The sequence below is a fragment of the Mycteria americana genome, chromosome 3, assembly GCF_035582795.1.
Source record: "Mycteria americana isolate JAX WOST 10 ecotype Jacksonville Zoo and Gardens chromosome 3, USCA_MyAme_1.0, whole genome shotgun sequence".
Classification (NCBI taxonomy): Eukaryota; Metazoa; Chordata; class Aves; order Ciconiiformes; family Ciconiidae; genus Mycteria; species Mycteria americana.
The window spans coordinates 44,011,266-44,034,309 of NC_134367.1; the positions used below are offsets into that span (position 1 = coordinate 44,011,266).

The 23,044-nt window shown below is 38.7% G+C and overlaps 1 protein-coding gene across 6 annotated transcripts in view; it reads right to left on the reverse strand.

The window, feature by feature from the left end:
* Window positions 1-23,044, reverse strand: part of EPHA7 (EPH receptor A7) — a 176,481-nt gene that overhangs the window by 142,965 nt on the left and 10,472 nt on the right. The window lies entirely within an intron of this gene.

Sequence of the window (23,044 nt, forward strand, 5' to 3'; positions counted from 1 at the left end):
CCTTTCAGTAAAGAAATGTTTCCTAATATCCCGTCTAAACCTCCCCTGGTGCAATTTGAGGCCATTTCCTCTTGTCCTATTGCTTGTTACTTGGGAGAAGAGACCAACACCCACCTCACTACAACCTCCTTTCAGGTAGTTGTAGAGAGCCATAAGGTCTCCCCTCAGCCTCCGCTTCTCCAGGCTAAACAACCCCAGTTGCCTTAGCCACTCCTCAGAAGACTTGTTCTCCAGACCCTTCACCGGCTTCGTTGCCCTCCTTTGGACACGCTCCAGCACCTCAATGTTTCTCTTGTAGTGAGGGGCCCAAAACTGAACACAGTATTCCAGGTGCGGCCTCACCAGTGCCAAGTACAGGGGGACAATCACTTCCCTAGTCCTGCTGGCCACACTATTTCTGATACAAGCCAGGATGCTATTGGCCTTCTTGGCCACCTGGGCACACTGCTGGCTCATGTTCAGCCGGCTGTCAACCAATACCCTCAGGTCCTTTTCTGCCAGGCAGCTTTCCAGCCACTCTTCCCCAAGCCTGTAGAGTTGCATGGGGTTGCTGTGACCCAAGTGCAGGACACGGCATTTAGCCTTGCTGAACCTCATACAGCTGGCCTCAGCCCATCGATCCAGCCTGTCCAGGTCCCTCTGAAGAGCCTTCCTCCCCTCAAGCAGATCAACACTCCCGCCCAACTTTGTGTTGTCTGCAAACTTACTGAGGGTGCACTCAATCCCCTCGTCCAGCTTGTTGATAAAGATATTAAACAGAACTGGCCTCAATACTGAGCCTTGGGGAACACCACTTGTGACCGGTCGCCAACTGGAGTAAACTCCATTCACCACAACTCTTTGGGCCCAGCCATCCAGCCAGATCTTCACCCAGCAAAGAGTGTGCTTGTCCAAGACATGAGCAGCCAGATTCTCTGGGAGAATGCTGCGGGAGACAGTGTAAAAGGCTTTACTAAAGTCCAGGTAGCCAACATCCACAGCCTTTCCCTCATCCACTAAGCAGATCACTTTGTCATAGAAGGAGATCAGGTTAGTCAAGCAGGACCTGCCTGCTTGACCTACCAATTTTATTGTCTGGCATAACTTTAGTGAAATCCTGCACTTTATTTTTTAGCAGAGAATTAAAAGTTACCCTCTATTTCTCCCCAGTGTTGCAAAGGAATTCCGTTAATGATGGAATATCACCAGGATAGAGCATTTCAGTTAATACAGCAGAGCAGGAGTTGATCATTCCAGGAAGGTTAGAGGTCATAACATAAATGAGCAGCAGCAGCAAGGCTGTATACTTCTAGGGCTGTACACTGAGAGCACTGTGCATTACTTAAGTGGAAGTAAAAAATTACATGCAAAGTAGAAAATGCAGTGGAATACTGTTCTGAAATAATGAGATTGGCATTGCATATCCAACAATTTATTCCCATTTAGCAGTCAGTGGTAAAGAGACCAGACATGGCAACTCATAGTTAAACATCTAATTTGCAAGCTGAGGATCACTGCAGTCTTCACATGCAGTTGTCCCTGATAAAATCCATGCAAACACAGTAAGTCTTGCTCCTGTTTAGTTTAAATCGCTTTTAAGCCTAGATTCCCCTTGACATGCTTGTTCTCCACCAACAATTCCTGTTTTATCCTGCACTCTTCAGCATGGAGGAACAGGTTTGCCCTGACTAGAAACCTTCTGCTGCTCAGTGTAGAAGGATATTTCCTTGCTCTTAACCTAAATTTTGCCCATAGGGAGATTCCAATTACACAGACGTTGGAATGCAACTCCTGTGCTCCCTGATGCGCTGCACGCAAGGAGCTGTGAAAGAGCGAGGCCTCATGTGCTCAATGTCCCCTGCAGTCTGGCCATTGAGGTATTTTACACACACAGGCTGTAGCAAGATTTCACTCCAAAAGGGCCTCTAGAAACAGTCATATCGGAGAGAGAGGGCAGTCCATGCTTATGGTCTGCTTGGTGACTTCTGCAGCAAACATACTTAGTTTGCAAGAAAAAGGATGGTTTTGCTGTTCACCAGCCATACAAATTCAGTCTGTACTTAATGGACTTTCAAAGCCCCAAGGGGCTTCTCTCCTCCCCATTCCTCATCAGTGGTAACAGTGTTCCCACAAGTTAAATTATGTCCCCAGTTACACCTATGCAACAAATAAACTTTCTCCCACACTTTGAGACATTTTGCCTATGATGGTTTTATACAGATAAAAGCTACTCAAAGTTATTATGATTATGGTACTACAACTTCCTAAGCAGTCTTATCGCTGGTGTATGAGATGAACTAGGATCCCTGGCTCTCTTTTGATACATTGATTCATCAGGACTAAAAGCATGTTTTAAATAAACAGCAAAAGAATCCCAAACTGATCTGACTGAATATGAAAAAAGAACTTTGCAGTTCTTTTAACTGTGGGTTTTAGATGTGGACTTCACACTCAAATATGCTTGAGCATATAAAGTTGTCAGTTCCTCTATTTATTTTTTTTTCTTCTTAATCCGAAAGCAATTGATAATCTATTTTAAATTCAGGTTCTAAGAATCACTTAGTTTTGTTGTTTTTGTTGTTTCCAAGTGACCACCTAAACTCTAGGTTGAGAAGAAAATGGCTTCTAGTCCTTGCAGTTGTGGAAAATAGTTGGAAAAGATGACCCAACTACATTTCAGAGACTGAACAGATGCATACACAAAGATTAAAGAATAATAGTGATTTCAGACATTCCTGATTTTCAAAGAATCATAGAATGGTTTGGGTTGGAAGGGACCTTAAAGATCATCTAGTTCCAACCCCCCTGCCATGTCCAGGGACACCTTCCACTAGATCAGGTTGCTCAAAGCCCCATCCAACCTGGCCTTGAACACTTCCAGGAATGGGACATCCACAACTTCCCTGGGCAACCTGTTCCAGTGCTTCACCACCCACATAGTGAAGAATTTCTTCCTTATATCTAATCTAAATCTACCCTCTTTCCGTTTAAAACTGTTACCCTTTGTCCTATCACTACATGCCCTGTAAAAAGTGGGGACCCAATTAATTTCCACTACATGAGCTATGCAAGCCTGTCTAAAGGTTAAAAAGTTAAAAAAAAAAAAGGCAGTAAATTCTTAGATTCAGAATGCTGCTTCTACTGAACTCATCTTTTAATTTCCAGTTTTGCAGGCGCTTAGGGATGGTGGAGAGAGAAAAGAGACATTCCAACTTGCTTAATGAGAAGCACAGAGCTCAATCGCCTTAGGTCCAGATCACAAATGTAAATTGTATCTTTTTTTTTCTGAAGTGATATTACACAGTTCCTACCTCTCTTGCTGTGTGGAAAAAACACAGTGAAGCCTTTTGTATGGGTAATACAAAAATCTAACCTTTGTCACACCCACTGTCGTTCAAGAAGAAAGAAGAACAGCACGCAGCAGGGAAGAGGAAGAATGCACCTTATTCTCCTCCACTAAATAAGAATATGGCCACACTTACAAATGAGCCCTTCTTTTTTTATTATTTATAAAAGGTATTTCCACAACATTTACCGTTGAAATTTAATCTCTTAAAACGGTTATTTTTTTGTGTGTGAAAGGCACTTTGAAAACTTATGAAAAAAAAAACAAAACAAAAGCAGGAAGTAGGCCTTAGCTCTTACAAAAGACAAAATCTCCCAGTCACTTCAAGGGGACAGGGTTAGGCCTCACCTTTATTCTGAAGCATTTGCATTATTGGCTTTATGAAAAAAGGCAAAGCCCTAAGTAAAGAACACATTGTGCAAACCAAGGATGCCTGCGTGATCCTGTGTCATTAGAGATGGCAGCTCCCAGCCACGCACCAACGCTGGCTGAGACACTGGCTATTTGCACAGCATTCAGATACCACTTTGCTGTGGTATGCAAACCATTAAATGATATGCTTACCACAGTGATGAAAACTCCCGCTTCACTCTTGTATTCACCTCTTGACACACTCCCACTCCAAAGCACAGGGCAGAGGCTAAGAAACATCTCCAGCCCCAAGCTCAGCCCCTGCCCAAAATCATGCCCTCAGATGGCATCTCCTCACCTATCTGCAGTCCCTCCTCATCAACGTACCCTCCCCTTCCCTCTCCTCGAGGATATATCCCCAGGCTTCAGTTTGACAGCAGGTGCTTTAAGCAGTTCAATTCTTTGCATGGGTGGAGTAAATTATATTACTGACTTAAAAAAAAAAAAAAGCCAAATAGATAGCCATGTTAGTATACAAAAGAATAAAGTGGTACATTTAATTGAGACTTTTTTCCCCCATATGGCAAATTTTGTTTGTTGTAAAATCACACATTTCATTACTGGTAGGTTATTTACTGTATTTCCGATCTGTCCAACAAAATGGTACATGGTTTAACTGTTCTCTTGGAGGTGATTCTTTATTAGTCATATAATCCGTTTTTCTACTGATTAGGGAAGATGACTCAGTACTAAATATTCTGTCTCCTCATACAATTGATTTTTTGTGCTTTTTTCTTCCAATCTAATTTCTCCAACACAGTTGTGCTGGTTAGTCTTTATTAAGCGAATGTGCTAGAGATTTCACACTGCAGCTTCAAAGACCTTTTCTAGAAACTCCAGAAAACAAAACCATTTTTCATACCTAATTCCATTCTTCTCTTGCCCACTGATGTAACTGTCAAAGAAAATCACAGCTACGCTGACAAAGCAATACAGAATGAACTCGGATCCATACAGACTATTTCTGCAGCGACCCAGAGTCCAGAGGTGAAAATTATCTATTCTTCTAAACAACAGAACCAGCCAAAAAAATCTGCTGTTGAAGACCTCACCCCTTATGGATGAGATTAATCAGGAGCAAAATCAACCTAGCTCCAAGCAAGGACATCAGATTCCCAGTACCTGCCAGGCTTCCTCCACGAGCGCAGCCGGACACAGCCACCATGTCACCAGCAAACCAGCTGCTGGTACTGCCAGGCTTATTCCTGCCTTCAGATAGCCAGAGGGACACCACCAGCCACCTCCCCACACCCCCAGATTCACAGCTAGCTGTGTCACTACCCCCCTAATGAATCTTCCGCTGACATTTAGTCCAAAGCATCTTTTGTTTTGTTCTGTTTTGTTTAAAGTAAAAAGAAAAAAAAACAAACAAAAAAACCCCAAAAAAACAAACAACCCACAAACAAACAGGAAAGTACATTAAACCAAACACTTTCAATTTACATTATTTTTGGATCACTTCCTCAGCGGCCTGCCCATGGAAAGCTAGCATTTTGCAAACTTTCAACTAAAATAGGAACAATATTCAATACCGACAGGATGAAATGAATCAATCTGCCCATGGCTTAACTCACAAAGGCAAATTTCTCTTTCACAGTCTTGTCCCAGAAATGGGAAATAAACTTGTGCACTTCAGTATCCATTTCTGCTGGAGGAGAGGGCAGAATTGGGTCAGTTTGGTGGGGTTTTTTGGCATTCTACACTTTTAATAGGATAAAGCCTGACAAAGGGACAGACTATCAAAACTGAGCCAGAAATGAATCGATTTACAGCAGTGTAGTAAAATCAAAATGTGACTCAATCTGGTTATTACTCAATATAACTTACAGAAGAAATGGGTCTTTGTAAAGTCTTAAACAAATTAATTTGCTTGCTTAGCAGACTTAGGGCTTGTTAAAGGGCCACTAAGGTGCCTCATTGCTTTCAATGCTCTCTGGCTCATTGCTCTTTCCACACTGTTCAGTAGCTGGCTGTAATTCTGTATTTCAGGAATTTTCTTCTAACTTCAGGTAATTTCAGAGTGATTGTAGAATGGACTGAATATGGGATTGGGGGGGGGGGGCAGGGGGGGATCTGAGTTAATCTATCTGGACAAATTAGTCCTATCAAATACCCCATTAAAATCGGTCCAAAGAAAAGTAGCCTTTTAATCATCTGAGCTACATGACTGAACCATCATATGTCACACCCAGCACACAAATAACCAGAAGCTAATGAAATACAGTGCTTCAAAAAAAATCAATCACTGATTTCTTAAAATTTCATCCAGAAACCTAGTGAATTTATTTCTCTCTCTTTTTTTTTTAAATCCCATCTGACATGAGTTCATATCAAGCAAAGGCACACAGAGAAATCTCTAGCTGATTAGTTGCTAAGTAAATCAGTTACTACAGGAAACATGTTCACATCTTTAACAGGTACAAACAAATGCAACTGATGGGAAGAACACAATCAATAAAATACTTTCCAAAAATCCTAGGACTGTTTATCTTAAGATCAGATCTGAGTGATTTCAATTAGATGCAGATCTGTTCCGGTATTTCTCATCTTTGCCAGCGTGTCAGATAATTGCCCCCCAAGCAACTCAGGTGATCAGGCTTTCTCAGTTCAACCATTAACTCATTCTTTGACCAAAAAAAAAAAAAAAAAAAAAAAAAAAAAGAGCCATGGCACTTTGAGTTCTTTTTCAAAAGGACAGGTATGGATTGCAGCCGGAAAGGTGCTAACTATACTACAATCATCATTCAAACGTATTTTTAAAACCAATACTGCAGCATAATAGAGAGTTTTCTACTTTTCTGTTACCTGCTGCTGTGTTCTGTACACAGCAGGGAAAAACATGGTTGTGCAAAGTTCATTGCTGGATACAGCTGAAAATTCTTATTAATAATGACTACTCAGCCTGCATCTGCATTTTATTACCATAAGCCATTATGTTCATCTCTCATAAGGTAAGCACACGTAAGCCAGAATTACAGCTAATTTACAAGAAAAAACTCAAATCAAACTACTTTTCCCCTCCCATGCCTGGTACATGCTTATGTGCTTCCTTGAATCAGAACCACAGGCTGCTGAGAAACACCACTGTGACTTAAAAAGAGCCATAGTGTGTCACCCCAGAGTTACAACAGATGCTCGACGCTGGCTTTCGCACAAGAGAAGTGCAGATGCGTTCTGTTTGTAAAAGTCTGTGGAAGGTTTGGGGATCTATCTGGATGAAATGCACTGTATAAATATGCAGTTATCATCAGTACGCTTCTGTGTTAGATAAATTTCTGGCAAAGTGGAACCTATGAAAACTGTTTAACTTTCTGTAATTAAAACAATATTAGAATAATGATGTTTCCCCATGACAAAATATTACTGGGGACAAAGGAAGACCTTAACCATTGCTTGTAATAGGCCTTTCAAAATAAAATCCATACCCATGAAAGCGACAGGTTTTTTTACTTCTGTGATATCTTTCCTTTCATGAAGGTATGTTGCAAAATAAATGCTGTTCTTCATTGTGTTCTAAAAATGTCTGCTTTGAACTATTTAAACTATCTTAATTACTCACCGTTTTATCAGCATAAATAAAATTTGCTCACTGACCCATATATTTCTTATCTAAGTGAACCGAGCTACTTCTCCCAGATCATTTAGTGCAGGTTAGCCAGGCTTTGTGAGCAGCGTATAACGATATGCAAACTAAAACCATAACTATGTCAATTTAAGGTCAAAAAGGCCTATTTGTGGTTATTATGGAAATCAGTTTAAATGCGAGGTGGCTAAACAATGCGTCTTTGCATACTGGCTCAGCAAAAAACCACAAACAACCTGCCAACATCTGCTTTTTGAAGTGTCAGATAACATTATTTCCAGGATGACATCAAGGGCCTTCATTGGCTATGCATAAGGTCAGTGAATATTAACTTCATTTACACTTGGCTGAGAATTGGCTGGTGCCAACAATAGAGGTTTAGATCCTCTGCTGAGCAGGGTTAAAAACTGACAGAAAGCTGCCATTGAGGAAGATGGATGATGGTACTAGCTGACCCTATTCCTCCCCGAGTGTCACAGCTTCGGCCTCTTTTCTGTCTCCGCAACAAAAGACCCTCTCTGAGCTTCCCAGTGGCCTTCAGCTTTATTGGTGCTAACAGGCCCAGACATTTTCATCGATTGGATTCTCTACCTCTTAAACACAAGAGCTTGCCCTCCCTGGCTAGCCAAACCTTGGCACAGATGTCTTTTTTTGTAATTGCTTCTCTGCTGTCTGTTGGGAAGGATGCAATCGGACAGGCGAACATCATGTCAACACAGAAAATGCTTCACCATTTATCTCAGTTTCCCAACGGCATTTTAAGGAAAGTGATACGCTGTTTGCCTGGGGGGGGTTAACCCTTCGATGGCTCAAAGTGTCTATAAATGCAGAAAAAGTAGTTGCTATAACGCTGCTGTAATAAAATTCCAGTGCATTTGTCCTACGCATACTTCACAAATGATGAATTCATTTCTTCAGTCAAACTATTTGAAATACACATCTCTTAAGTGCACAGAAATCAGTTTAGTGTTGTTACTGTGTACACTTCTATGTCAGATTCTCAAGGGGATTTTCAGTCAAGTTCAAAGTATGCATTTTATAAATAATAAGGCTTGAATAGTTAATAATGTAAACATCTGTAGAATTTCTAGTCTATTTAAATCTGAGGCACAAACTTAACAAAAATCACAAAAATACATTAGGAGCTTAAATGGATTAGAACATATCTATTACACGGAATGAAAACAATCAGACATCTTTTAACATTTGAATGCCAGAATGACCGGAGAAAGGATATAAAGGAAACGTAACAGAGCTGTATAGAATGCTTTGGGGTTGAAGAAAAACAAAACTGATGTTCTTTTATCTTTTTTTTTTTTTTTTTTAAACATCTGCTACTGGACATTGCTGGCAAAAGAGTAATGGATTTGACAAGCTACTTGTTTGATCCAATACAGCAATTCCTGTCTTTCTGCATACACCATGGAAACACCCAGCCTCCTATCATAATTCATATATTTTCCCAGATTCTGGGCTGCGCTGCATGTGCTCTGTGCCAGACTGATTGTGTAAAGCCACCCTTAAAGGCAGCATAGGTAGCCAGAGGACTGGACTCCCACCGAGGTGCAATCAACAGGATTATAACAACCCTCGCTATGCCCAACATAGGTTTATAGCCAGAAGCAAAGGAGCACAGATTAAACGCCCCTATTAAAACCCACGGCTCAAGTTATCTAGCAGGGCCTGGCACAACTCTCAGAACTAAGGATGATCTAAAAACCATGCATATAAAAGCTGATGAAAAAAATGAGCGGGGGGGCACCAAAACTGTTTTTTTACAGAGCTATGGGGTTTGTAGTAAATATTATGGAGTAATTCTCTCAAATATTAAGGTAGAAATGCCAAATACAGGGGAGGTCACAAAGGTGGGAAAACATGTAATCCAACCTGGCAGTCCAGCCTATAAAGGTGAATAGAAGTATCAGCCACCAAAACTACCTCTCTGCCATGACATAGTGTGGCGGGATGGATCAAATTATTTCAGTTTTCCAATAATGCTTGTAGTTATAATTGAGGGAGGCGGTTAGGAGGAGTGGGGGGGGTCATCAAGTAAAAAGGCAAACATTTTCTGCTGGGGGAGAGGGAAAAATGGCAGCACTTTCAAACGAGCTGTGATCAAAAAGTAAGTTTACCTCAGTCATAAAAACAGTAGAAAAGAAAATCCGGTCATAATTCAGCCATAAAACAAAAAGATGTACGATGAAAAAATATGCATGAAAGTAGCTGAAGTGATTTTTGAAAATACAGCAATAATATATTTCTTGGAATGAGATGTTTATTGCATACAGCCTACCACAATATAAAATAACACAATTGTGCGATTGTACACCAAGACTCATGATGACTTTTTTTTTTTCTTTTTTTTTTTTACACTACTGGTAGGGAATATTGCCACAGTAATGAGGAAAACAGACATTTTTCATATTTGTAGTAACTCCTATTAAACAAACTGCTTTTAGCAAGGGCTGCAAGACTGGGCCCTTGCTCTTTGTGTTAATAACAGATGGTTATGACATGGGGCCAATTCCTGTTTTTCTTACTCTCACAAGTAGTCCCAAGGGACTAATTATTTTTTTTTATGAATAAAGCAAGCAAGATTTTACCCAAGGGAAAATAAGCAGTTTTGCAACAAAAACATTTGTGGTCCCCTTTTCCACCGGGTAAAGGCAGGGAGCTCTGCCTCTTGAGCGCGCCCTGCCAGCCCTGAAGGAAGAGCTAAGGAACTCCAGTTGCAGGTACTTGGAAGGAACAGGGAGAGGGAGAACTGGCACGTAAGTATGCAATGATGACAGCTCTCAACAGATTTCTCCAATATGTTTCAGAAACTGCTATCAGGGATGGAGATTGGCAAGGCATCCCCAGCAGCACGCTACTTCCATCTGGTCTGGGTGGAACTATAGTGTCTCCCAAAGCAGATAGCTATAGGGATTTTAAAGAGGACAAGATGGATCCATTTGTTAACCTACAGAGATGTTTAATACAGCACAGGCCTTTTTCCCCGATGGATAATCACAGGAAAAGGGCTCCAGTCAGAAGATATTCTCCTTGTCTACCGCCTTAATGAACAGCCCTCCATCTCTTTTAGTTAAGAAATCCAAGTCAACCATGATATATTTGGAAGCATATTCTGGTAATTAAAAGGAAGAAAATTTATGAGAAATAAGCACCTGTGAAGCAGGTGCTTATCATACCCTGAAGGTGACCAAGCTGTTCACCTGTACAGGAAAGTATCATCTCGCTATATGGGCTATACTGTCCATAAACCACCATACTGTGTTTCTTTAGCTAACTACTACCACTGTTGTACAACCAGGTGCCCACCTCACGAAGCAGGAGGAGCTGAGCCACTGTTCCCATGGAGCATAGGCTACCCAGCCTAGGGCAAGTGTAATTTGTATGTGACACACAAAGGGCTTGTTATATCCTCCTTGAAAAGGAGGTGTGAGGGTGCCACAAGCTGGATCTTCATTTCACTGAATATAAATACACTACTGACTCAGCGAAATAGAGACAACTGGTATGATTGCAGATATTTAAAACTCACTTCTGAAGAGATTGAAGAGATTGCAAGACTGAAAAGCCTCTTCCATCTCTGCATTTCAATGTAATATAAATTAGGGTTTGGGGATTTTCTTCCTCCTAAAGAAGAAATTACATTAGTATATATCCATTAGGTAAGTATGTATAGCACTTTATAAAGCAATATCCAAAAATATTGTTTCAATCTGAATGCTTAAGCACCTCAGCCACTCACAGCTAGAAACAGCACGATTGCACGTTACCCATATTTACTAAACCAAACTAGGCTGCTCTTAACTGGTGACCATGGTGCTAGAAAGCTGAGGTTTAACTTACAAATCAAGTGAATCTAGGATACATGGAAGGATATCCTCCCTTTAGAAAGAAGGGCAGCCCAAGCAAAAGATCTTTTTGTGTACGTGGAGCTGATCTGTAATGTTTTTGTGTTCAGATGACCTGAGCAGCCTGTTTCTGCATAGTCCCAGAACACGTCCATCAATCAATGTCAACATTCTTCCAAGCTCCACTTTGACTGGCAACTGACAGTCAGTTATCTCCTGAATGTTAATTAATAATGAATACCCTTGTCACTGCTTAAACACACAAAATGTCTTTAAATGGTGGAATTTAAAAAATGGGGTTTGTTCTGTGAGAACAGGGATTGTATTTTCATTTAGTCCTTGTATTAAGGAGAGAAATAAAATCTCCACTTAAAGATTGCACATAATTTGTACTATCAACATGTGTTTTACTTTCTAAAAAACACTCATCTCTACTTGTGTCACACAATTTTGAATCCTATGCTCCTGGATATATGATTTTTACAAGGGTAATACACAATATAGTGACTGTGTAGCTCTATGTATGACAGAAAATCTTTAAAATAAAAGATGAAAAGTAGGCATGTCATTGTCTCCTCCTCTGTTGCACTGCCCCAGGAAAAAGAAAAAGTATGTTTTAAAAATATGTTATTTCTCTCCCTCATTTAGTGGCGTTATGCACTAGCAATTCCACTGATGAGACTTTTTTAATAAAAGGCCAAATAGAGACTTATTTCAATTGACAAACTAAAGCAGACAGACAAGCAGACACATCATAAAGCCAAAAAATTCCCCCTTTTAATCAGAAAATTAAGTGATACGCAACTAATGTTAAGTGAAAGTGAACAGCAGAGACAGTCACGGATCATAGACTGACTATTCTATTCAATCTGCACTGGGGGACATGATTTTCAACCCTGCTTATGATTTTAAGCACATGATACTTTCACACTTCCCAGCAGCAGGCTGCAGATTAAATCTGGCTGAGACTTCCATAGGTGAGATAATTAGGTGACAATGTGGAGCCTTGGGATTTGCTAACAGTTAAAACAATGTCCATTTCCTTTAGGTATCATTTGGGGGGGACTTTATCAGCACTTCTTTTTCTAGTTAGTGTCAGTAAAACTACCCACATTTTCAAAGTTGTCCATTTGTCTGTATAAACATATTGTCCTTACACAATCAGCACAAAACAATGTCACAATTATGATATACTCAAGAAAGAAAATAATGAATGTTAATTTTTACTGAAGAGCTACCAGCACAGAACAAAACTTTTCAATAAGTTGAACAAAAATGAAAATGGACAGTTATCTAATTTATTTACTGTGCAAATAAATTGATCAGGGAAAAATATGTTGACATTTTGAAACATGAGAAATCAAACATCCAAGATTCAATGTTTGATTTCAGCTAAGAGACTGTATCATGGGCCTGATTCAAGACAAAATCAAGTATGAATACCCTCTCTTCAACAGGATTCCAATCACATTCCAAAATGATCTCTATTCAGCAATTAAAAAAGAAATAGCAAAGATGATCTTAAAACATTTTAAAAAAATCTATTTCATGCAATCTTTTTCCTTCTAATTACATTTTCTTATTTGATATTTTAAGACTTCAAACAAAACTATATGGTCTAACAGAAAAAAGAAAAAAGATCAATATGCCTCCATTTGCTTTGACATATAAATAAATCACCCTTATAAACAAATGAAAAATCAGTAGAACATTTTCTCCAGTTCTATCATTCACCTCAGAAATATATACATATATATACTGTGCAAATAAATTGATCAAGACAAAAATATGTTAACATTTTGAAACACGAGAGCTCAAAAATCCAAGTTTAAATGTTTTACATTTTATATATATATGCGTGTGTCCGCGCATGCGCGTGTGTGTTTTATATATTAAATATATACATATATGGAAGAAAGTTCAGAACCTAAGAGACTGGAACCCATCGTTCCATATGAATGGTTCTAACTGCTAGACTATGGGAAGAGCAAGTTTCAGCAGGGGCCAATAAAACCTTCTGTCAGTGACTGTATGTTGGCTAATGGGCATCCCCTATTTGAAGTAAGAGATCTGAGTTCAAATTCTCCTCAGCAAGAAAATAATTGATCCAAGTCTGGAAAACTTGAGTTGAATTAGATAATGTAAATATGATCAGTGATCACAGCCACACGTTAGCCACCATGTTCCACAGCCAAATTTTTGAACATGTAATTTGTTCCAGCACCGACAGGACTGAGCTGTTTGGCACACAAACTACCAAACTTTTAGGAATACAATAAACTTTACTTATAGAATCTCAATTGCCAACATTCTTCAAGCATTTTCATGGTAGTGAAGCAAGGGCTCCAAGATTTTAAATTAGAGATTTAATGAGATTCTCAACACCAACTATGTCCCTCTGTGGACACAAATGGATTGATTCAAATAGGCACCACACAGACATTCATGAAATGTATTATCCGTTCTCAAAATCTACCCACACAATAGTTTAGTGTAGAAAAAGACGGTACATTCAGGAAGTTCAAAGAATGCTACGCTTACTACTCATAAATTAAGACTGGCTAGTAAATTGAGAAACTGAGGGATTTGGAGGGTTGGAGGCCCCAGGCAGCACCAACTTTTCAGGTGGAGTTGATTGGGTCATTAACCCAAGCTCCAGACAACTCTTGAATTTGTCCTTGATGGTCCATGAGAAGTGGATGGAGAACTCTGACATCCTGCCCCTCTCCTACACAGGGGTTTAGACTTCTATAGAGAAATATGCACATGTACATTATTTCATAAGACTAGAACAAAAGCATATACATGGTCATTTGAGAAAAATAAGCTCTATCAAGCATCAGGGGACACTTGCAATTTAGTCGCATCATGAGGACATAGCCAGTAAGGTGAAGGGAACATACACCAGGTCACATGCATATGGCTACATGAGGACCACCATATCAGTCACCTGCCAGAAGATCTCTGAGTATCACTTTCAAGGGCCACCCTAGTTCAATCCATTGTGTTCAATCTACTGGAAAAATTAACACCAGTCATCTAGGCTAGGTGATATTTCACATTCACTAAATGTAAGGAAAGTATAATAACAAGCTATATCCATTAATTATGCTAGAGATTATATATCTCATGTACCATCAGTCGAATTTCTGAGTCCCGGTTATATTCGCTCCTCTGTACACCAACACAATACCTACAATTCAGAAAAGCACACCTAATCAAACATGTATTTAAATATGTTTCATCAACATAAAAGCTTTAGGTTTATGTATATGCTTACAGTTACTTCAAACATTAGCACTTTCCTCAGTAGGAAAATATTAACACACAATGTTACTCTCATAGAGTTAACGGGATTCTTGCCGTTAAGTTCTAGGGATGATGCCTCAGCCCACAGTCCTACAGATAGTTTTCTGCATCAGGCATTACTTTCTTAAAATAGTTATAAACTTGTTTACTGAAAAGTAGGAGCCCCATTTTTACACTTTCTACAGCATGTTTATTTATGGTAATACATACTATCAGGATTTTTTTTGTTCAAAACAAAATCAGTAGCCAACCAGCAAGACAGGGCTCTAGACTTCACCAGCTTCTCAAAATTGGACCCTTAACTTATTTCACAATTACAGCAAGAAATAATCTTTGCATTTATGTATATCAAATACATTGTGAAATAATAGCATTAATTATATTTCCTAATCATGTACTCTCTTTTTATCCATCAGTCACACACATTTGTGTTATGTCAGGTGTCAGAAAATACTGATAATTACAGTTAATTAGACTTTTATTAGAAAAATGATTGATATTATTATTGCAGGACAGCCATATCTTGCCAAGGGTCACATGTAACTAGTCCAAATTAAGAATTTAAAGTATCAATTTACCTTGGGTAAAAAGCCCTGATGTTTCTTACATATGTGAGCAACTTTATCCTCCTTAGGATAGGCAGCGGGGCCACCCAGCTAAATAAAGCTATACAGGTACATGCATTGACAGGATCAGGACTCTAGAAGTATAATAATTGAGCCTAATTCTTATCTCACACAAGTTTTATACTTGGTTTCCTTTGCTACTCTGAATTATACTTATAAATTAGCTTAATATTAAGCCAAATTCCCTAAAATGCATATAGCTTCTAAAAGATAATTTTTCCTAAAAGGAAAATCTCTGATTAATGGAGAAAAACAGAAGTAAGGAAAAAAGCGTTAAATACTAAACAGTCACTCTGCAGTATGTTGACATGTTGTGTTTATTAGGGAGACTTGATGAGTCAGAAATAGTCATTAATGGAAAAGTACATGAGAATAATCTTTCACCAGAGACACCTTGGTGAAAACACTGGACATACTGCTGATATGTCTGAGCACAAGAAACTAAATATGAGATTCCCACAGAAAATAAAGTTTCTGCTGTGAACTCTTAACTAGGATACTATTCACTTTCACATATAACATTTTTCATTAATATTAGGGACAAGAGAACTCACTGTGACAGACACAGGCAACAGAAAGATTAGGAAGTGTGCAGGGATAAAAGCTTCTCTAAGTAAGGAGAAGATGGTTCACAAAAATGTCTTAAACGTATTTGCTATTGCTGCTGTTTTCTCAATAATGCAAGGTTATAGAAGAAATTAGATACATCATCCTGTAAAGAGAGGTTACTTTTTATTAAATTAAAGATGGGTAATGCTGAATTAAACAGTGAACCTGCCTTTTTTTTCTTTTTTTTTTTTCCCTGCTTGATGCCACAACATTCTGTGAAGGCTTACAGGAGAAACATTTGCATATTTTTCCTGTCATGTGAACCATGGTTGGCTTTTAATAAGCTCCCTGCACATACATTTCTAATTCTTTTAAGGAAACCCCTTACAACTTGTTTTATTCTTAACTTGGTTTTAGCCTTAAGTTTTTATTAACAAAATAATATTTATAGTATTTCTATGGGGGGAAAAAGACCAACACAATCACGATGTAAACAAAGTATATGTATTGAGTATACTTCGAAAGATCCATTTTGTCTTTGCAGATATTAATTTGAAAATGTTTTACTTGTTTTCAGTTTAAAAATTTTTAACCCACAAAATGTGTACAGCTTACTGTTTTTAATAACTAAATTAACATTGCAGACAGAGCTTGCACAGTATAGGGAAAACACCTTGGTTTAACGCTGAGAAGTCAAGAAGGAACAATTAATTTTTACACTGTAGTTTAAGTGCTAATAAGCATGATACTAACTGAAAACCCAGATAAAGAGAAAAGAACACTATATCCACTGTTTCCCAAGTAAAAACAAACAGATATTCTTAAAGATTTAATATTGCTTAATACATATGAACTGCTGGGGTGTGGGGGACAAATATTTTAATGATAACAGAGGAAGTTTGGGATGCAGCAAAATTCAAAAGCTAATGTAGTAAAGCAAACATTTTGTTCACATAATTTTAATTTTCTTCCAACTTCAGTACCACACATGGATCTCTCTATGTTTGTCCCACTTCTCAAATAAGAACCTCCACTTCACTCCTTTGCTTAAGACTCTTTGTTTTTCAGAGAACAATTTCTACCTTGAACTGCACAGTTTGCTCAAACAACTTTGAACAGCATTTCACCATCCATATAATAGATGTCTTACAGACACATAAAGTAGATTAGTTAAACACTTATTAACATGTTCCTCTCTTCTCTGTGATCAGTTCTTCCATTAAATGATCTCTACTTTCAGTTTCGCTGTAACCTACTAACTCTCCTTTTTCAGTTCCGGGAACCTTGCTTTCTAGTTGGGGGGTTTGGGGTTTTTTTTTTTGCTTGTTATATCCTTAAAAAGTTAACAGTCATATTTAATGGAATGCATGTACACTTGAGATTCCCCTAACAAGGATTATATGTGTCACTTCTCCCATTTGTACTCAGAAGTGAAAGAATATTTAAATTTATTTTAGTGCCTTAATTCTCAGAGATTAACAGAAACCCTGGACAAAAAAAAACCCTCAGAATTTCCAAGCAAGCCAGTTGCTTTTTCGTCTAGGAAAATCTTTTATACTTAGAAAATTACAAAAAAACTATTGCATGCCTATTGCACCTTTCACAAAAGATTTCTGGGCAGAAAAGTTTGTTTCAAAAGCAAGATGTACAGTTTTGGGCAACAGACTTGACATGATGAGATTCCATTTCTAAGTACCAACTAAAGCTTCATTTAGAACAGACAGAAGATAGACTTTATGGCTAAGGAGTTAACAGCCCAGCTGGTGAGCAACCATAGCTAATTCAGCAGTGGCATCCCAGGCCCGTAAAAAGACAGCTTTAGTGCTTCCTCTGTAACTAAAGGAGAAATTACTAAGATTCTGCTAGATTTCATTGCTGGCTTTGTTTTGTTTTCAAAATCTGTGCACAGCAGTGAATCTGACAAAAAGAAAACAAAAAAGTACAACAAATTTAGTTTAAGGAACTGATATTCCGCAAAGTTCTAGCAAAATGCAAAAATAAAATTCATTTCTGGAGACAACAGAATCTGGGAAGAGGAACAGAGTGGGGCGGGGAAGAAGAGAGGCTGGAGAAGGAAAAGAGTGCTACATTCAACTACATCATCCAACAATTTCACTTCTAGGATCTGGGCTCCTGATTGCCCACCTGCCTGTGCTGTTTCACTCCTGTCAGCTCTTCCAGAGCAAAATAACTAGTTCATTGGAAACTAAACCTGTCAGTAGCTCTGCAGTTAATTCATTTTAGGGATCGCTCTGATGACATTATGGATGAGAACTAGCCGGTTTCGACTGCCTCCACCACTCGATCACTTCAACTTAACATCACCTTACTTCTCACGTATCTTCATTGCACTCAAGAGAGAGGATGCTGTATCGCCAAAACTATGATGGCCTATAATCATACTAATCAAACTAATTCAGACACTTCAGGCAAAGGAACACTACAAAAAAATAATTGTATCTTAGGGCCAAAAGGCAACCCAGAGGAGACTGGAAAAAATGCTATGAAGCATGAAGGCACCAGTTTCTTCAGGTGATGGCTAGCCCTGACCATTTTGTATGATTTAATTTGGAAACCACTCTTCAAAGAGGTTGTGTTTAACAGTACACATAGCTCCTCTCCCTTTCTCTTCTCTGTGTCAACACATCCAAAAGGCTGAAGGACATGAACAAAATAGATCAAAGAAAGCCGAATGACTTAGGGAGACTGACAAATTTGTGAAAATCATCCTCTTTATGAACACTAGACTGTTCTGAAAGAAAGATATAGCAAGAAAATATATCTTTCTACCACATCTCTCCAACAAGAATGGCAGTCAGAAGACTCCAGGGTGAAGGAAAGCCAAGACATTCAACTTTCTCAAAACTCCAAAGGGGGCTGGAAGCAGAAATCACAGCTCTGCATTTCATAGTAGAAACCTCTTCAGTATTCTTGACCATCTAGCTAAAAGGTCTTACTTTCACCTTAAAAGTATCTGGTACATTTTTCTGAACCCTGCTAGGAAACTTTGGAAAGATACTTAAATGATTTTTTTTTTTAAATCCAATAGTTCCTATGCAGCTGTATCTGGGACCTGATATCAGATCACATTGACCTTTCTTTAAAAAGGGACAGAAAAATTATTTAATATGTTAGGGGATAAAAAGGGAAGGAGGTAGACACTCTCCTGTTGAACTTCCACTGGATTCAGAGAAAATTACAAGACTCAGAGATATCCTCATTCTCTGCTCTGGTTCAATTTGCTGAGAATAATTACATTCTCTTCCCTAGAGTAGTTTTGGAGGCAAATGGAAGAAAGGTAACTCTTCTTCAAAAAAGGAAACTTTTAGACTCTTGATGATATAAATGCCATTGAGAAAGTTTTCTACCATTTTGACCCTTCTCCACAAAGCAAAACATTTTCAAGTTGAAAATGGAGGAACGTCAACACAGGTTACTCAAGCTGCAGGTCACTCGCAGCTTTTGGGACACACTACCTGCGCTAAACTCTACACCCAATTCAGAATGTGTGCAGCTTGGGCTTTTTAGAAGCATGGTGACGTTATTTTAATGACAACTTATTCACATTCCCCCTTTAATTCATTGACCTCTACTAGTAAACTTGTGGCACATCAGCTCCTAAGTGGAGTAATATTAAAAAACAAAACAAAAAAAAAGAAGTAAACAAAAAACCACAACCACACATACTTTACCATAAATATAGCAAGCATAAGGCAAATTGGTTTCTGGATCTGTTATCAAGTAATATTTCACAAAGTCAAGAGATAAAAGTTTGTACCAAGAATTAAAAAAGGAGGAACAGATGCAGCTTCCAGTCTGGCACAGTGTACAGCACATGACAAAGTTTGGAAAGAAAAGCCTGTAGCTCCCTTTTTACCTCACCAAGACAAAATGTACAAATAGCTATAATCCCCTCCCCATTTTGGGGCCAATAAAACAACTGTTCATGCATATGGTATTATAAAATGTTTAACAGTAAAATGCACCCATTTGGCTTTCCCTAGAATTCTGAATTTTTTGACTTGGTGCCAAATCATCTATGTAATTTCTCAGTTCAGTCATATTAAGAGATGCTTTCTACCTTCTGAAATATCACTCTACTGCTCCGATTGAATAAATTTAATTCTCTCCCTCCCCACCCCCAACTAACATGAAACAGATGGAAAATACATTACACTAGAAGTTCTCAAAGAATTATTTTCTCCTTCAAATACCAATCACTAGTTGCAGTGTTGTCCTTACATGCAGAACATATCGACTGTACTCCACTGTGAGAAAAAAAAAAATCAAAGTTAGACCTATTGGGAGTACACTACAGTTAGTGAGAACTTTATTGGGTTTTTGTGGTTGGGTTTTTTTTTGCCAGAACAGATGCAATACATGATGTTGGAAGAACTGAATATTTCTAAGCATCTTTCTGGTACCTTTGCTAGGTACCTTTCAGGACAATCCTCTAAAATGTATAACTTCCACACCTAAGCCTAGTGCCACACACCAGCAGACGTAAGATCAACGCTGAGGAGCTAGTGTCCTTGCACAAAGGCAAAAGAATCTGCAATTCAAAGTTCAGAGGCTCATCTAGTTTTCTCATGTTTGTTTCACCCAGCCTTAAGATTTTGCTCTAAATGACAACTGTGAGCTCCCTCGAATTTGGCTCTCTTACATATGTACGTTATCACGATAGATCACTGAGGTGGCACGGACTCCTTGGCATGCCTATAGTGAGAAGTAATCAGTGTACATCCAAAAAAAAAGATTAATTCAGCTTGAAAGATCGAGCACTGACGGAGGAACACATGGGAGCTCATTTTCCAGGTTATGTATTTCACCGCTCATGATTGTTTTCTTCCTTATCCTTCCCAGCATTACCAGTTACTTACATTTATGCAACAAAAAATCTTCTGGCAACACATCCAGTGCAGAGTTGTGTATAAATCAAAATTCAATTGTTTTAGTATCTGAACTCAATAAATTTCACACACAGGAGAGAAGCTGTATGCAAAAAGAACACATTCTTCAATCACAGCCAGCCAATCAAGCTAGCGTTAACACAAATGAAAATCCCCACTGAGTTACAGGCTGAAGAGCTATTTGGAACTACAATGTGGCCATCTACTCCTACCTTTGCTACAACGCAGCCAGATAAGGTATTATTCTGTATCTTTAAAAGACCTTCCTTTGTGTCAAGTTAATTCAGCTGAGCTTTAGCAAGTGTGAGAGAGGAATCACAGACTTCTGCCCATCCTGACAGAGCACAATGCTTTCTGCCATGAGTAGTCCCAAAGAAGTCACGCAGCATGCCAGGTACAAAGTATTTGCAGAAGTGAGCCCTCAGACAGGGCTATAAAAGCTCTGGGTTAAGGAAGCACACGCCAACTTGCTTCTGCTTGATCTGTTACACAGCTTGACAGTAACAGATAGCCAGTTGCATTAGTGTCAATGTTCAGATAAGTTTCTCTCAATATCTGTCACAAAAAACAGACGCAGTATCAGTGTGCCAGCTGTATTATCGGTCACTACATAGTTGATCATACTTAATAACATCCTTGAGCACAGACATGGCTAACAAGTATCACAGACAGCAATTACTATTGTGCGCCGCAGTCACCCAGATCATTCTGACTCCGAGCTGCCAACGGCGCGCATTTGGCGAGTGCCTGCCTCCCACTTTTTCCCTCTCAAATACATTAACTTGCCTCAGTATGGAGACAGAGTTTGTTTTGAAACTCTTAACAGGATCACTGAAAAAAAGGAGGAAAAATACCATAAATGATCCTCTGGACTGTTTCCAGAATAGTATATTCTCTTAGTGATTGCTTTGGAAGCAAGCCAAAAATGGGAAGTGTTCTTGCAAATGAGCACGCTACTGTACTCAAGTACAAGTTATCATTTAATTCTTTTGTCAACATTAGTGTGATTAGAAATTAAGAAGCCTGTTTAATAAACAGGTTACTTGAATTCCAGTTACCAAACACCAATTTCTTCCTCATCCACCCTCCCCACACTCACTCAGCTCCTGTCCCCCACCCACTTCCTAACATACACTGCTTTCTTTTTTGGATACTTTCTCTCCTTTACTGAAAGTCAAATAAAGTTAGCATATTAATTACATCAACCATGACTAGGTCTGTAATCAAGAGCAAGTTAAGAAAAGGAAAAAAGTCAGTCGCTTCAAAAAAATATTCGAAAACCTCAAAACAGGCTTCTATGGGACACAATGCTTAATATTTTTAACAGAGCTTTAATACAGTCTACTGAATGGTTTCGTGGGGGCAGTTTTTCATATTACGATTACTCTTAATGAGATCACCCTCCGCAGCATACGAGCCCTCATCCCTTCCCGACAGAACAATGAAAGATTTGTGCAAGGCTACAAAGGCATCAGAACAACTCCACTCCCTTCACCTTGTACCAAATCTCTTCGTAAAAACTTGTCAAGACCACAATCTTTTTTTTTCCTGAGGACAAATTATTAATAATGAGATACATTTATTTTTCTTTTAGGGTGCTCATAATCCCTAGAGGATTTTGAAGTCCTCGTACAGACGTCTCATACTCAGTGACTGCTGCCAGCTTTGTTTTTGAGATTCTGTAGGTTTCTCCCCTTCACAGATTTGTGGGGGGTTTTTTCCAGTTTTTGACTTACAACATTTCTCACCAAGAAATGTCTGCCTATCTTACATTAAAATATGGTAATATATAACTCCTTGTGTCATCTTATGATAAAAATAATAGACCTTGTGTTAAATGTACATGAAAATACCTGTCTTCAAAAAAACTGCCTATTCTCTTGATTTTACTGTAAGCAAAGACAACGAAATATCCTTTCTCATGCTAAGCAGAAGCGTCTTTCTTACACATGTAGCCCTAGTGACAGCAATGCTAAGGGTAAGTATTATTCTAAGAATATGGGTAACTGGATAAAAGAGAGTTTGTGGAAGCAGATGACAGTGACCTCAGTGACTTTGAGGACACGGATAAGTTGGAGACAAGTAGTGAAGAGGAGCAGGAAGAGGAAGAAGAAGTAGAGAAGAAAGCCTCTCACTCCAAATCTAAAGGGAAAACTCCCCTGAAAGGACGAGCGAGAACAAAACGTCCCTACGTTGAAATAGAGTATGAAGAAGAAACAGAACCAACCACCAAAACAAAAGCAACCTGACTCCTTCCTGAACTCGCATTTTGTACTGAATGACAGGACTCCAGATTTGTCACTAGAACTCCCTCCAGCTTTTGCCACTCTGTGCAGGACCCTCAAAAATTACTCCTTTTTCAATATTCTAATTAATAGTTTTCTTTAGAAATTAGAAAGTACAACTCAGTAGTCTCTGATCTGCTAGTATTTTAAACTAATCACCATGATATCCTGGCAAGACAAAAGTTT